Source organism: Leptidea sinapis, chromosome 45 (genome assembly GCF_905404315.1).
Source record: "Leptidea sinapis chromosome 45, ilLepSina1.1, whole genome shotgun sequence".
Classification (NCBI taxonomy): domain Eukaryota; kingdom Metazoa; phylum Arthropoda; class Insecta; order Lepidoptera; family Pieridae; genus Leptidea; species Leptidea sinapis.
Genome location: NC_066309.1, coordinates 2,626,099 through 2,643,404, shown reverse-complemented (window position 1 = coordinate 2,643,404; position 17,306 = coordinate 2,626,099). Strand labels below are relative to the sequence as shown.

At 34.0% G+C, this 17,306-nt stretch overlaps 2 long non-coding RNA genes across 2 annotated transcripts; one reads left to right on the top strand and one right to left on the bottom strand.

Annotated features, from left to right (window-relative positions):
- Positions 1 to 956: 956 nt before the first annotated feature.
- On the bottom strand, positions 957 to 3,936 carry LOC126977552 (uncharacterized). Its single transcript, XR_007732229.1, has 3 exons — positions 3,830 to 3,936; positions 2,592 to 2,712; positions 957 to 1,102 (listed from the first exon to the last, which is right to left on the bottom strand). It is a non-coding gene; the product is annotated as an uncharacterized LOC126977552 (long non-coding RNA).
- Positions 3,937 to 3,945: 9 nt separating this feature from the next.
- LOC126977550 (uncharacterized) lies at positions 3,946 to 17,008 on the top strand. The gene is made up of 7 exons (XR_007732227.1): positions 3,946 to 4,072; positions 4,178 to 4,252; positions 6,032 to 6,124; positions 7,540 to 7,614; positions 9,175 to 9,285; positions 15,052 to 15,138; positions 16,941 to 17,008. It is a non-coding gene; the product is annotated as an uncharacterized LOC126977550 (long non-coding RNA).
- The last annotated feature ends 298 nt before the right edge of the window (positions 17,009 to 17,306 follow it).

The following is a 17,306-nucleotide window of genomic DNA, read 5'->3' as shown; positions in this document are numbered from 1 at the left end:
TTGAGTTTTTATCAGAAACCAATTTATTACCTGTTTAATATTCCAACGAAACGAGCTAATCAATAACAGATCTAGTTTAGGACACTTTGCTAACAAGCCACTGTTTTACGAGTGTATCTATCTAGAGTTCTCAAATCTGTACTATCTATGCAATTACAATAATTTTTAATTGGTATTATGGTTTTATTGATCATAATTACTCACAACATTCGATTGGCATCTAATAATTAAACTAATAATTGGCACCAACTTTATTATTGATTATTGGAATGTCAAAATAATTCATGCTATGTAAATTTTAATTGGAGGTCGAAATAAAGTCACTTTTCAGCATTCAGGAAAGATATTTACACAAATAATTACTTATTAAGGTTATGAAAGTGTAACCAATTAATTATTACATGTTAACATACTTATTACAATATAATTTTCTTGTTTTATTATTTATTGGTACTGTACATTTGTGTACAGAATCAAAATTGAATTAGGCGCTTTTAAATAAAACACTTTTAAAGGATTAAAACGCGTGTAATTGTAACGGTTTTACATTAGATGTTTGCGTAAAAGTTACATTTTTATTTAAAGTAACCCGACGTTTCAAGACATTTCCAGATCTCGTTTTCAGGGGGACTGCAGATTAAGTGAGTCAAAGATAGTATTTGTCATAGATGTCATTATGAAGTTTAGCGCCATTTATTTCCTCGGAGGTGGTATTTGCTATAGATGGTTTTTGTCAAAATTTACTGATAGTGTCCTCTTCTTTTTTGGTATGTGTAGTTATGGGTTTTAATTTAGAGATTATTGGATCCCAGGTGTACGATAATTTTAGACCATCTTCTCTATTGAAATTTGGGTGTTTGAGACGCTTTTGTATGGTGTTCTTGGTTGTAGGTGAACACTTCTGCTTATTAGATGATCAAATATCATACTTGCTGTAGATGCGGTATTTTTCCTGACCACGTGTCATTTATGTATTTAATAAAAGCTAACCTTATTGCTATCTGTTAAGATTTAGTTTCGAGTACGTAATATAATAATGATTGATAGAGGTTGGGTCGGTCTTCGATATAACTTTTGGCATTCATATGTTATTCTTTTTGACCTAAAATACAGAGATTATGATTATATTTAATTTATCAATCTGCACGTTGTATCGCGACAATATTAAACATAAATTCACACGTTTATTTGTGACTACATATCTCTTGCAGTTGACCTGATTCCTGCCGCCGAATTCTACCTTCGAACAACACCCACCATCCACCATTCCACAGTGCGGTTTTCAAGGAACTTTCATCAACGTACAACCAAGCTGTGGAATGAGCTTCCTAGTGCGGTGTATATATGTTTACATACGAAATAGGTATCTTCAAAAAAGCGCGTATACCCAATACTCTCATTTGTCTACCTCTATCATAAAAAAATCCTGAGCGGTACTGCTTTGTAATGGGCAGGGCGTATCACTGACGAACAGGTAAACGGGAGTAAGGTATTGATCGTCACGTCACATTTTCTCAATACCACAATTCTAATACAGTACTTCACAGCTAACGACAAATTTTTAAGAGACTATTACCAACCACTTCTTAGAGTTCTACTGAAATTTAAGTCAATTACTTCAAGTATTGAGCATTGGCAACGCATCTCTTGACCCCTGGTGTTGGGGTGCCCGTTTGTCCCCTCTCATATGATGATTTTGCCGTTAAAGCCGTTAATTAAAACCTAAATGACTGTATATGCAATTCGCTTTTCATGAATCTGAACATTTTATAACATAACCTAGGTCCTAAAGAATCATAAGAAGAAAACTTTAAAAAAATTAACATTTTAACTGTTGCATTTCAATATATTTTTGATATTGTTATGTATGTTCATAAGAAAATTCCAAGAAACTTTGATAATCATAATGTTAAGACCAGGAACAAGTATAAGCTTTTTATGCCTACTACCCGGTTAAGTTGAGTTAGTAAGGCTTTTGTTGGGCAATGCATCAATGCTTTTGCAATGATCCCAGAAAATGTACCAAACAAATGTGTTACGATATTCAAAAGAATTGTTAAAAAATGTTAGTAAGGTAAAGGTTACTATAACATAAATGACTTGTTGATCCATTGCAGTTTACTAACTAAAAATACCCGTAATATATTTGAATAATATTACTTATTATTTGGTTGTTTGTGGAAATTACTACGCCAGTATTAATTTTGTACAAAAATATCTCGTTATTACTGACCAAGATACACGACGTTACTTTTAATTAAATTAATTATGTGTAAGTCACCTTCTTTTACAAGTTAATAAACTCTAAATCCACTATTCTATACTTTACTATTGAATATTTTTTCCTTTCATTTTTATACACACATAAGCCGGATTGCAAACAGGTGCATAAAACTCAGATTTATTTAAAGAGATAAATTCAAAATGACGATACTCGGATTCGTCTCTCGCTCTTCTATGGATAAAGTTATATCTATCAACATTCAAGGTTCTTTCTACTATGGAGAATCCTGACCAAAGAGTTTCCTTAAAATTACTCAAAGGCGAAATAAAAGAATAGTTATATATATATACATATAATATATTATTACCAGTGGGAGGCTCCTTTGCACCAGATGCCGGCTGGATCATGGGTACCACAACGGCGCCTATTTATGTCGTGCAGCAGTAATGTGTAAGCATTACTGTGTTTCGGTCTGAAGGGCGCCGTAGCTAGAGAAATTAGTGGGCAAATGAGACTTAACATCTTACGTCTCAAGGTGACGAGCGCAGTTGTAGTGCCGCAAAATTAGGGTTTTTCATAATCCTGAGCGGCACTGCATTGTAATGGGCAGGGCGTATCAATTACCATCAGCTGAACGTCCTGCTCGTCTCGTCCCTTATTTTCATAAACAAAAAAATTAGTGAAAATGTAGATGTTTGTTATTTACCCACGCAAGGCGTAATACTCCTTTGTAAAGCAAAATTAATATTACTCGAATTATGTCCACATCATATGTTGCTACCAGACAAATCTTCGCCTTATATAGCCACAGAATTAAAAGAACATTTAAATCAATCAGTGTAAATAGAAGATCCATCCATGAGACTTTAAAAAAACAGAAGTATGGTCACACCAGGTATGAACTCGTAAAGTCCACGATTCTAATATTTAAATGGACTAAAAATACTTTTCATTTCTCATACTCGGAAAGTAATGTTGTTTTGATCTGATTATTGGGTGGAAAATGCTGCTTCCCTCCAAAGAGAGGGAAAAACTCATAAAAATTACTTGGCACCTAAGGGCCGGAATGAACTTTAAAAATAGAACTGCTGTCAGCTATGAAGAGTTTTAAGTAAAGAAAAAACATAATAACTTTCTTAACAGCCAGTGTGAACTTAGTGCAAACTTCTTTGAGCGGAATAAGCCGTACCAATTACGCGGTGAGTTCCATATTTTAAATTTAAAAAGTCGACATTATTTGGCGGGATACTGATTTATGTTCAGTTATGTATCTGTGGCGGAATTAAATTAATTGACGGTGTATCCGCCATGGAATCTATCGTCTGATGATATTTACCAGAGTCTTACAGATATCCAGAACAGCCAAATTTATCATAATATATCAAAAAGCATAAACATTGCGAAGAAATGTAACTGTTAATTTCACGAATTGTCCTAATTTGACAATTAATTTTAAATAGATACTACTAATATTATTATATATTATGAATAAATAGTTTAGATAAACAATTAGTTTTATTTTCTTCATATTCGAAATGAGAATTAGAGTGTTTAACACGGGTAAAAGAATGAATTCCTACTCGGACTATAGCCAAGTCTAAATACCTCGGGAAATGATTCTTTCGACCCTCGGTTAACAATCTACTATATTTATATTACGAATGCACACAAACTTAGATTTCTATTGCACCTTTGTTAAATTTTCACTGCTTGTTTTACGAGTATATGAATTATACCGTTTGGAATTGAATTGGTTTATTTACGTTATCCATTATTGCGATATGCTTAGTTTAAAATATGTTTTTTTCGTCCCAATTCAGTATTTTATGTTCTGTAGCAGTTTCCCCTGTAAATATTTGATGAATAATTAATATTTAATCTTCTGAAAAATGTTGATCAATAAAAGATCACAAAGTAGAATTAAAATAAGTGTCTTTTAAATTTTTTTTTCAGTTTACAATGGATACAATGTTAAGAAAGTGGGCTTCGATTTAGGGAAATTTGTGCAACCTATTAAAAAATTGTCAGGTTTTGTAACAATTATTATATTTTCATACGCTTATAATATTTACCAATTCTAATGTTTCAAAACCGTCTTTTTCTATAGCTGCGTCTATTTACCAACAGAAATCACAGGCCAGGAATGAACAAATATTAAATAATTGAAAATCTATAAGATATAGATAGTAATAATAAATATATAAAAAAATAATTAATTGGATAGTCTATCAAATGAATCCATTCATAACAGTAAAAGACCATAAACAAAATTGGTACTTGCTATAGTAAAAAAATTAAAAGAAATAGGAATTATAAATGTGTAAATCGCATTGTTAAAAGAATGACGCACGTGTCCTTTATAATATAATTTTATCATAAAGTATTTAAAAAAAATATTATATATACCAAAGTTAGTTGATTTCCCAATCAATATGGTTTTGAGAGGTTTATTTAATCAAAACAAATCTTATAACTATATTTACAATACTACGACTACATAAAATTAAAACTATCATTACGTGGAAGCGTACCAAGAATACTGGCAGCATTACCCCGTTGGATAGCAAGGCTGATCCGTTGACCGAAATAGCTGCCAGCGCTTGGGTTTCCAGTAGCCTTATTGAGGCGCGAAGATAGTATTTTGAACATTCTCCGCGCCTCTGGGCCCCACGGGCCAAGTGTCTCGACACCAAACGGCACAAAGATGTATGACTCACTGAGACCAACATATTTGCGACGCTTGCTGTCTTCGGCAGTCGAAGCAGCAGCCCCAGCACCAACTGACGTAACATGGACATGAGAAGGAGCCAGAGTGTCGACGCAAGTAGCGTCCCACACCAGCGCCCTTCCCCGTGCCCAAGCCACCAGCGTCATTCCATCAGGACGCTTGCCATCGCGGCGGGTAATACCATTTGGCTCTAAAACAGCTGGTATATTAAGAGCGGCAAATGCCCTGCGGATGACTTCATTAATGCTGGCGTGACGACTGATACGGCCTGCCGATTTTAGGCAGGATAACCCGTGGCGTCCAAGAGCATCTACCTGAACGCCACATCTACATTGATGTGGTTCATTCAGTTTTATACCTAGCCGGAGTGATACGCATATTGACAATGTCATATTGTCAAGTAGGGTTCCAATCGGCGCAGAAGGCAAGACTTGTAATCAAAAGCCCGACTCATTTTGTGTCACGGCCAAAAGACGAGCACGCTCTGTTATGTCAGTAGATGAGATCAATAGATCATCAAAGGCTGACTTACAAAGAAGTGCGTCCCATGCTTTTTGACACTTTAAATCGTCTGGAAAATTTTGAATGTTTGCAATATTTAGCCAAGCAAGAGAGGTTAAGTTTGACAAGGTTTAAAAAAGTAAGTGTCAACGTGATAATAGTTAAGCGCCATCTATTGCCTCGAGAGTGTTATCTGCTTGATTTATTTTTTGTTCTTCCTGTTTGTTGAAGCGAAACTTCTTTAGCATCGATGTTATTTGAAGGTCGAGGAAACGAAAAAGCAACAGTAAAAAGAGACAGACACATAAATTCATAAGATTTAACGTGGGAAAAATGAGATAGGAATCATTATAGAGCTATTTATTAATAATAGTTCGAAGTTCTTTGATAATAATTTTATAATTTCTACATTCTTAAGTATTATATTATCTCAACGTGAACATTAAAACCTACAGTTATCCTCTTCCAGAAATTTTTCATTCGCAATCATCTCGAAGCCAATTTTTTTAAGGTTTCACATATCTTCACGTATTTTTTTTAATAGTTTTCTTAATAAATTACACCAACATTCATTGCAGATCTTTTTCCGGATCAAAACGTTGAGGTTCAATTCGAAGTGGAAGGTCTGAATCACAAAATAGTACCAATGCAAAAGAAATATGTACGTCAAAGTAAGATAAAGTTCTAATTATTATTTTTATTTTATTTTTATCTTCTAATTCAAATTCAATTTCAAACATTTGTATTCAAAATAGGATGTGACATCATTTACTGAAAGTCAAAAACTACCACCCATTCCAAAAAGAATGCCTGAGACTTGAGAAGAACGGATGCAACAAACGCTTTTTTGTCATAAAAAAATATGTTTACAAAGTAATATCGTACAATTTAACTTATTATTTAAAAGCTTTAGAGCGGTCGCTCCATTCCCAATAGGCGGTATCATATTACAAACGTTTTTTAATAATTATTTTTAATATCGTATAACTTTGTTTTGTACATTTTCTGGGTCACAAGACTTACGAACTCGACTAATCTGAGTAGTAGGCATTATAAGTTTATGTCTGTTTCTGGAGCTAACATCATGGTTAAATAGTTTCTAGCATATTCACTTATGCGCCTATGTACACACATTACATTATGTTATGTTTTTAAAGTGAAACCCTCACTTCTAGGATTAATACACAAATAAAATTTGAAAAACAAAATTTTATGAATGATGCGGGATTCGAACCCACGACCTCCGGCGTTCCGTGCCGGTGCTCTAACCAAGTGAGCTAACCGTTCGAGTACCGCCTCGTTATAAAATTCTGTTTGCTCTGTTCAACTCTTAGGTTGTGGCTTCATCTACAGGATCTACTTAACAGTTGATAACCTGCTCAACCCCAATATTTGCATATTAGGAAATCGACTTGAGATGTCGTTCTTGTAAATCTAAACAATATGTTATGTTTTTGAAGTGATAACTCTCACTTCTAGGATTAATACACAAATAAAATTTGAAAAACAGCACGGAACGCCGGAGGTCTTGAGTTCGAATCCCGCATAGTTAATAAAATTTTGTTTTTCAAATTTTATTTGTGTACACATTACATTATCAAGAATATATTGAGAAGCAACAGTCAAGATGTTAACTTCCATAAATTTTGCTCTCAATGATTCTTTATAAATTCTTTAAATTATGGTACTTACCCTGATTTCTCTACCGGGAGTCAGAAGTGATCGCCAGCAAGAGGTCTTTAACCCACCGCACTGCCAGTTTCCACTTATGTTGCCTATTTCTCACGAAGATGTTATACTCATATATTTATTACGTAGTGCATTAATGCAGTGCCGCTGAGAATTCTAGATAAACCCAAAAAAATTGATCAGCACTACAATTGCGCTCGTCACCTTGACACATAAGACATTAAGGCTCATTTGCCCAGTAATTTCACTAGCTACGGCGCCCTTCTGACCGAAGCACAATAATGCTTACAAATAACTGATTCACGGCAGAAATAGACACCGTTGTGGTACCCATAATCTAGCCAGCATCATTCTCTAATAAAAAAAATTTCATTGACGAAAATTATGTTTGTTTCAGATATCAAAAATACTATAACAGCTTTAAGGACCCCACCACCGACAATGCCATCAAATTTTCTACCTCAAAATCAAGGTATGAACATACATATATACAAGATACATACATACAAACGCTTATCGAAGGTGTAAACCTATATTTGTAAAAACGTATTTTAAGCCTATCAAACGTACGATAAAATTCCTTATTCATAATGGTTTGATAAACCACCGATAACTAATACGTGTCTATAGTTCGCATTGTTACCATTTCAACTAAATTAATTCTGAGCTTATTCTCTTCACTTGCTTTGGCTTCTTCTTCCTTCACTTCACTTGCTTTGTACTTAATATATATTATTAATTTATGGTTAAAGATGTCTTGAAATTAAATTGAAATGATAATCAACATAATTTAAACAAAATTATAAAATACATTATGTATAAGATAGAGAACGATATAGAATAGAGATTCGAGAGAAACATTTTCGATTTTTTTTGTTAATAATTTAATATTAATAAATTATACTGCTACTAATCTTTTGTTAAATTGATATTATTGTAACTAATGATTTAGAAATGTATTTTATAAAATGTGCACGTCATAAATATGGCAAACATGTACTTTATAATATTTAAGTAACATCAATCTAACATGTTCATGCAAATAAAAACTTTGACATTGAGAACAAAGGGAGTTCATTCAAAAGTTGAATCGTTCCTGTATATTTAAGCCTCAAACTAATTCAATGATGACTTTATTAATAATTGTATTTAACTTACCTAATTTATACGTCTAGATAGAGTATCTTGTTATTAGACAACCGATAAAACAGTCCAGGAATATTAGTTTAGTGTGCGTGACAAGCTACATCTTACAATAGCGATTTGTATGACACTTTATGTTAGTGTGCGTGAATTGTTCAAAGTAGAGGTTAGTTTTAAAGACTCTTTTTTTTGACGTTTTCACAGCTGTCATAGGAAAGCAAATCTATAATTTCTAAAGCCGATTTTCAATAATAAACTCGACCACACTTGGAGTTAGCCCCTTAGTATTGAGAATGTTAACATAACATTTAATAATTTTTTTATGCAAATAAGGGACGAGACGAGCAGGACGTTGAGATGATGGTTAATGATACGTCCTGAGCATTACAAAGCAGTGCCGCTCAGGATTATTAAAACACCCAAAATTTCTGAGCGGTACAACAATTGCGCTCGTCACCTTGACACAAAAGATGTTAAGTCTTATTTGCCCAGTAATTTCACTATCTACGGCACCCTTCAGACTGAAACACAGTAATGCTTACACATTACTGCTTCACGGCAGAAATAGGCGCCGTTGTAGTACCCATAATGTAGCCGGCATCCTGTGCAAAGGGTTACCTTGTTTTCCTAGGTTATATTACGCTCGTATATTTTAATTTTATGAAATGAAAATTAAGAGAAAAAGTAATTGTAATAGAAGCGTTTAAAAAATAATGGCAAGTATTTAGATTAAGGATTCGTCTCCGCTGCACTCAAGCAAGCTCTTGCAAAGTGCGGCAAGTAATACTACGCCAAGTGGGCTTACTGGAGCCAGTCCCTCTCACGTGTCACATGTTCTGTTAAACTTTGCTAATAGTTGAAACTAAATCCATTATTTATTTTATTTTAGCTGCCCCAAAGCTGCCCTTGCAGTATTCTGCAACATCCAATAGCGATAGGGTTGCCTTAGTAAGTGATGTGAAAAAGGCGCTTGAAGACTTTCAAGGGAAATATTTAAGAGGTATAAATTATGATCCACTGGATCGACCCATTATTGCTATACTATCTGTTACTTCTTTCGCGTTGACGTTGCATTAGTTATACATAATATGCTATGTTTTGAATCCAGGTTATAACGTAGGTATCAAAGTTCATTCCAATTCATCCAGCCGCTTAGACGTGAATAACTGTAAATGTTTTCGCCACTTCAACACCAATACGATACATCGACGTCTGATGTTTTTGATCTGTTTCCTTAATATAAAAATAGATCAAAGAAGAGTTTTAATTTTTTTAACGACCAAATCTATTTTTCCCTAAATTTAGAATTTTACGGTTCAATACCTGAAGGGTACCATACTACGGGAAAATTACACTTCTGTCTGTTAGTGGCTCATATACAGCTGCATTTAAACACCGGATTTTTTGACGGAGTGAGCATTATAATTGCCGCTATAGCAGCATATACACTAAAAATTATGATCGCCAATTCCAAATGAAGCCATGCCAATAAAACATGCATCTTTTACAATTAACTAGGTGTTAAATTTTGTAAAATCAAGTTAACGTGCAAACTGCCCACTCATCTAGCCATAAGGCAACCTGTCCATTGACAGAAGCGGATCGATTTTTGTATAACGGCATAAAGGCATAAAGGCATTTATTTTCTCAAAATTGATTCCTTTAGAATTCTTTTTGATGTCATTTCTTATACTACTAGATACTACTACCGCTTCGGAAACAAATGGCGCTCTGAGAGAGAAGAAGCGGCGCAATAAACTCTCCCAGCATTTTTTTTTTGCGCTCTTTTCAATAAAAATATACAATATTGTACAGTCGCTATAAAATAATCACAATCTAGTCCCAGGCTGGCCGATCATTTAGATATTCAGCAGTGGAGTAATAGGATTTACGACAGAGCCATTTTTTTATAAAACATTTAAATTTATTTATAAATAATGCCTGAACAGTGGCTGGGACTTTATTGTAGAAGTGTATACATTTACCCTTAAAGCTATTATGTATCTTATGAAGCCTACTAGAATTAGTTACAAGCAATCCCTTATTTCTAGTGTTATAATAATGAAAATCACTATTAAGAGCAAAAAGGTGACGATTTTTGTGAACATATATTAAATTTTCATAAATGTACTGACAATAAACAGTCATAATATTTATTTCTTTAAATTTTTCTTTGAGAGACTGTCTATAACCAAGCTGATATATAGCACGAACAGCTCTCTTTTGCAGTGCAAACACTATATCAATGTCAGCAGCATGACCCCATAGTAATATACCGTACGTCATGATGCTGTGAAAATAACTAAAGTACACTAATCTAGCGGTCGCAACATTCGTGTACTCTCTAATCTTTCTAACTGCATATGCCGCAGAGCTGAGTCTATCTGCTAGATGGGTAATATGTGGACCCCACTGAAGCTTTTTATCTAACGTGATACCCAAGAAGACCGTAGTGTCCACAAGTTCCAATCTCTGGTCATTTATAAGTACGTTGGTTTGTACCTCCGCTGTGTTTGGTGTAATGAACCGTAAACACTTTGTTTTTTTACTGTTTAAGTGCAGATTATTCGTCTCAAACCAACGTACTATCTTTGAGAGTGCATTGCTTACCTCGTCATCAATATCCGCACGTCGCTTCACTTTAAAAATAAGTGAAGTATCATCAGCAAACAATACAATCTCATGGCTATCATCTACCACAAACGGTAGATCGTTAATATATATAAGAAACAAGAAAGGACCGAGAATAGAACCCTGTGGAACACCTATTCCCACAGGTTTACCCAAAGACCGTTTGCCATTTACATCGACTATCTGAACTCTTTCGCTTAAATATGATTTTAACAGATTTAGGGCTCTATTTTTCACTCCATAATGCTTTAGTTTTAGGAGTAAAGTTTCATGGTGGACGCAGTCAAATGCTTTTGACAAATCACAAAAAATGCCCATTGCATCCTGTGACTCTTCCCAGGCGTCAAAGATGTGCTCAATGAGTCTAGTACCCGCATTAATTGTTGATAAGCCCCTAGTGAAACCAAACTGATTTTTGTTCATTAATTTACAACAATGCATTTGTAGCTGTTGAAGCAAAAGTTTTTCAAAAATTTTACTAAAAACAGGCAGCACTGAAATAGGTCTGAAATTAGCAGGGTCAAAAGAACTGCCTGATTTAAACAAAGGTATAACTTTGCTGTATTTCATGAGGTCAGGGAACACACCCTCATCTATGCATTCATTAAATATTATTGCTAATTCAGGTGCTATAATGTCAAGTATGTATTTAACTATATTAGTCGAAAGGCCCCATAGGTCTTTTGTATTTTTTAGGTTAATTAATTTGAAGATTTTTATTATATCGCTACCTGTAACATACTTAAATTTCAAGTCAGTAGAAGATACTGGTACGTGTAATTTAAGCATATCATATGCTGCTTTTGGCGAAGAGTTAAGGTATTTGGTCGTGACAATCGGGATTTCGGAGAAGTATTTATCAAATTCATTTGCAATTTCTATTTCCGAATTTATAACGCGTTTATTAATATTTAAACAGATAGAGGTGTTACGGCAATTCGATCTACCAGTTTCATTGTTAATTACACTCCAAGTCGCTTTTACTTTATTATTACTGTTTTTAATTTTATCTGCTATGAAACGTGTTTTCGCTTCATGTCAAACTATTTTAAAGAGCTTGGAATATTTTTTTACATATATTTTAAATTCTTCACTATTATTGTAATGTTTCTCATAATAAAGGTCATATAAGCGTTTACGACTTTTGTGGATACCCATTGTTGCCCAATCATTAAAACTATGTTTGTTGTTTACTGTCACCGTTACTGGAGTAAAAATCCTGTCAAATTCCTCACAGAAGGAATTGAAGACTAAGTTGTAGTGAAAATTAGCAGTTTCGCCACAGTGTAAAAATGGTATTGTATTTACCAAATTATTTCTAAACCTCTCAAGACGGCTACCCGTAACTGGTATAATCGTCACCTTTTTTGGTCTGACATTGTCCAATCTTGTATTTACTTTTATAAGTTGCCCACTATGGTCGGACTGAAGATTATTAATTATGAGTTTACTAGTAATAGTAACATCTGTAAAAATATTATCTAAACAGGTTGCTGTTGTAGAAGTGATTCTAGTAGGTTCCCAAAATACATTGAACAAATTAAAACTTTGAAATAAATTTTTAAGGCTAGTACAATTGGCCGAAGGTTCAAGCAAGTTTATATTAAAATCTCCACACACTATAATTGACTTGCTAGTTTATTTTATTGATAAGAAGTAGGAGGGAGCGAAATTACGGATTATGCGAAGCTGGGCCGAGTTCTTGTGTCAGAAATTTCCCGCTCTCCCGCCTCCCCGCCGTTATAATAAAATTGACAAACTTCTATACAATTTATTCAGCCGCTTACAAGGCATAGCCTGCAGTATGGGTGTAAGAAAACGATATATTTAATATGATACACATACTGTAACATATGTATGTTATAAACACCCACGACACGGATTAAACATCCAACGTTATCATAAGTATTTGGGCTTACTAGGGTTCGCCCCCGAGTTCTCTAGCTTAATAACCAACGCCTGGGCTATATGAGTCATCTGAATTTTATTGGTTAATGTTGAAACAGTTCTGTTTAGCTTTTCATCTCTCCGGACCAGTGGACTGGCAGCCTAACAATGACAATGATTTGAGTCGTAAATTATAACAAAATGACCTTAATACATTGCGTACGACGATGCGACCCCGATCACATCGTACTGCGCCAATCACCCTGAGACGCTGGAATATTTATGTGCCCTTAATTTCACCAGCACCAATCAGACCGGAAAACAACAGAACATGTACGCCGCTTTTTTGCACCAAAAATAGATGTGTCATAATATCTCTAGTATAAATGTTCAATGATTACTTACACATTCAGCGATAGTGTGATGAATAAATTCGGTTAAATCTAATTAAATTTTTGGAATATCTTTCTAACAAACTTAATATTCCCCTTTTTAAAATCTCTTTATCAAGATCTCATTCTAACAGTTTCAAAAAAACTCTAGAAAAGTTCACTCTAATTTGTTTTTTTTTTTTGCATCGGCAAGCATTCTGGAAACCAATGGCGTGGTAATTGATTCCTCAGAGTTTATTTAAATACTATGTATACCAATAAATACCAATCGAATTCTTTGTCTCTTCAGCTATAAAAAATACTGTGACTCGACGATTTAATTAAACAAATGTTCTTTTACGTTTAAATTTGATTGAGCACCTTCTAACTGTAGAATATGGTGGAACATTTGAAATGAAATGAAAACGAATTTATTTTGGTAAAAAAAATTAAAACATTCACACAGAAAAGTTAATGAAAAAAAATATGCTTAATCTTAATACTTAACATACTTAATACAAAAGAGAAAAACTTTTGCACTTTAGGATACAGGATACTGTGAAACTTGAACATATTCAGTACTAAAATTTTTCAAGCACAGATCACACTCAACCTTACACTTTCAATAACACGCTCCGACAAAAAGATTTCTATTTGTAAAAATCAATAGAAATTCAATTTTTTTTTTTTTATTATTTATATTCAGTCATTATTCACTTTTATTGGTTCCAGGGAGTTTATACATCATTCTCAGTATGTGTTGGACGATTCCCAGATTGCCGCAATATTGCTCTTACATTAATATAATTACTGAACTAGATTTGTAAGCTGAGGTATTTGTGTAATATACTATCTACAGATAGAGATAATTTTCTACCTTCTACTGTCAGTAATTACTGACAATAATCTGAAGCTGTCCCAATATACCCGATAAGTCATTCTTATCGCCTTATATTGGGACGCGTGAATTGCAATTTCCATACAAACTTCTATCGCTGGTAAGCTATACATCTTATACGGAACAGGTGAGTTACCGTGGATAAGTTTATTGGGACAGAAAAGTCAATGATAGTTACGATTTTTATTTCAAGTAGGCCACAACTGGAGATATAATGAATATTGGGAACGGCCGTTAGTCTATGATTCTGACAGACGGGTTTTAAGAATTCCTAATATTATATTTTGTAGCCTGATTAACGTGTAATAGTTATCCTTTATTGGTCTTTACCTTTCTAATATCTTGCAGGAATCTCCAAGCAGCCTTAAGGCTCAATTCATAGATGTGCCAGTAATATTCTCAAACGATTAAAACATCTTTTGGTATTATATTTTCTAAAGGGACGGAAAAAATTAAAACCACCCGTCTTTTTTGCAAATGAGTTAATATCAAATTATGTTTCTTATTCTCATTAATAAAATCGTAAATACCTTAAGATAACCAGTAAAAAATTGTTTATAAGTGAAATTATGCCACTTAATTTATTACCTCAATTTGTAGTTGTAGAAATCTATTTAACTTTTAGTGCAATAAAAAATCATTCGTTGTCGTTCATTATTATTTAGTAATGCTCCTACGATATTAATGCAGTAATAGTTTTTATGAGAAAAATGTCGGGACGAGCAAATCATTCACTTGATGGTTAGTCCATAACAGACAATGCTTCTTTATGCATGAAAAACCCAAAATTCTAAGCACCATCATGATATCTCTTTGTCACTTTGTGACTTAAGATGTTAAATCTCTTAAGCCCAGTTACATTAACAAGCTACGGTAGCCTTCGAACCAAATCACTATAAATAATTCTTGCATTGCTTGACAGCTGAAGAAGGCGCCGATCTTATACGAAGCCTAGTAAAAAATCCCAATTTCTTTTTAGATAAAAGTGATCCTGTGGTATTAGTCTCAGATGGATTAAGTACAAAAGACAATTCACTAAGTGAACTTCTAGCACTATTGAAAAAAGGTAATTTTGAAAAATTATAAACAATTTTAGCGTGAATGAAACTGATGATAGTAATTCCAAGGTCGTACTGTTAGTTTCTGGATTCTCAATTATCCGCATATTTTTTTTGAAAATAAGGGTCGAGATGAGCAGGACGTTCAGCTGATGGTAATTGATACGCCCTGCCTATTACAATGCAGTGCCGCTCAGGATTCTTGAAAAACCCATAAATTCTGACTCTGGTCAGCTTGAGACATAAGATGATAAGTTTTATTTGCCCAGTAATTTCACTAGTTACAGCGCCCTTCAGACCAAAACAAAATTATGTTTAAACTTTACTGCTTCACGGCAGGAATAAGCGCCGTTGTGGAACCCTTAATCTAGCCGGCATCCTATTAAAAGGTGCCTCCCACTTGTTATTCCACATAATATTATATTAGTGATATATTTTTTTTTTGAAGAACGTCTTTAATGGACTCTCAGAACGCATCCACCGTCTACTCCGGGCTTGTTAATCGTATTTCTCTTAACTATTCCTTAATTTTCGGATATAAAAAAATCACAAGGTGTAATGTTCAAACTATATGTAGGATGCAGCACCAGTTTTTTATTTGACGCCTTCAAAAACTCATTTGTTTCCTTATCGAAATTTGACGTCTTGGTGAAGGACAACATTGTTATGAAGACGGTTTTTGGAAACCTTATCTAAAACCCTGGACAAGCCCGTATTTACATACCAATCTGCAGTAACAGCTGTTCTTTAGTTTTCATGTTTTACTGTGGTGTAATGACCCAATTTATCTAAAATTAAGCAACTATTTTCTTACCAATGTTCTTACTTTTCTTAGCTTTCGTGGGTAAATCTTCAACAGGAATGACCCATTCCACCGATTAGATTATAGCTATTTCTTCCAGATTCAAAGCAAAATACTCACTGGTTTAGTCACCGGTGACATTAATATTATATTCAGTCAATGATTGGCCTCTGTTATATTTTTATCATTCTAAGGCACCACTCTACACCCAGTCGTTTCTGGTAATCTATTAAAATATGCTGCAAACATCAAGCGCTTGTAAGCCTTCAGGTACACAAGTGCTGTTGCCCTTGGAATACCAATACCAAATATAGTACATTGAACTAGAAATCCACGGAGCTATGAGATAGAGCTCCATCAAATGCCAATTGAAGTCTCTTACTGAACTTTGTTGTTGACTTTAACCTCAGCAAAATTCTAAAAATATAAGGTGCGAATATTTATGTATTACAAGTCAGGCCAGGCCAGTCCAGAAACTCTTAGTATGACCCACGTATAGTCATATATAAAGTAAATTACAGCATAAGGCTAAATATGAGGGTAGATTGATATAACTGCCAATACCAGCAAATATTGTATGAGTGATTTTAAAATCACAATTTTGAAGAAACATGCATTGATCCTTTCACTAATTCCTTTTACTATTACTACCATTAAATGAATTTTATTTTTAAGTGATCTAACCGACTTAAAATATTTTTTGGTCATCTCAAAATTTACGAAAGTTGCATGAAACCTGCACCTGATAACTTGATGGAGCGTGAACTGAAGAGTCGAACAATTAATATGCTGAAATTTATGTAATGTGATGTTTTAAAAGGACAGTAAGATTTCGTAGCACACTAGATGGTTTAAAGGAGCCAGAGTGGTTCACTCTAATTCACATGGTTATACATGGTCTAGCATGTTTATGTCTGTTTATATTATAAACTAACTACTAAACATTGTATTATAATACTCGATAAAACTTCGAGACACAAAAAGAATAATATAAAATAATTTTTTCAGGCACAGATATCAAAAGTGGCGTCGAGAGACCGCAAGCAGACAATATGAGTTGGTTCCAAATAAAAATTCCAAAGAATAAATAACTAAATAATAATTATAATGCATTTCAGTTATAAATCTTTACTTTTTATATTATTAAAAAATCCTTTGACGTATAAAATCTTAGCACATGAAACTCTGGTGTTAGAAGCTATAGTCAGACAACTTCGTGCGCGACCGTCACACAGGGTGTCAGACGGTCGCGGGGACGGGGTAATAAGATGTCAGCAGTTAGCGAGTTATACTACCCGCTAACCGCTGACACTTGACGCATGCACGACGTGTCTTGAATGACATTTAAGCAAGCATGACGAGTTCACGCGAAAA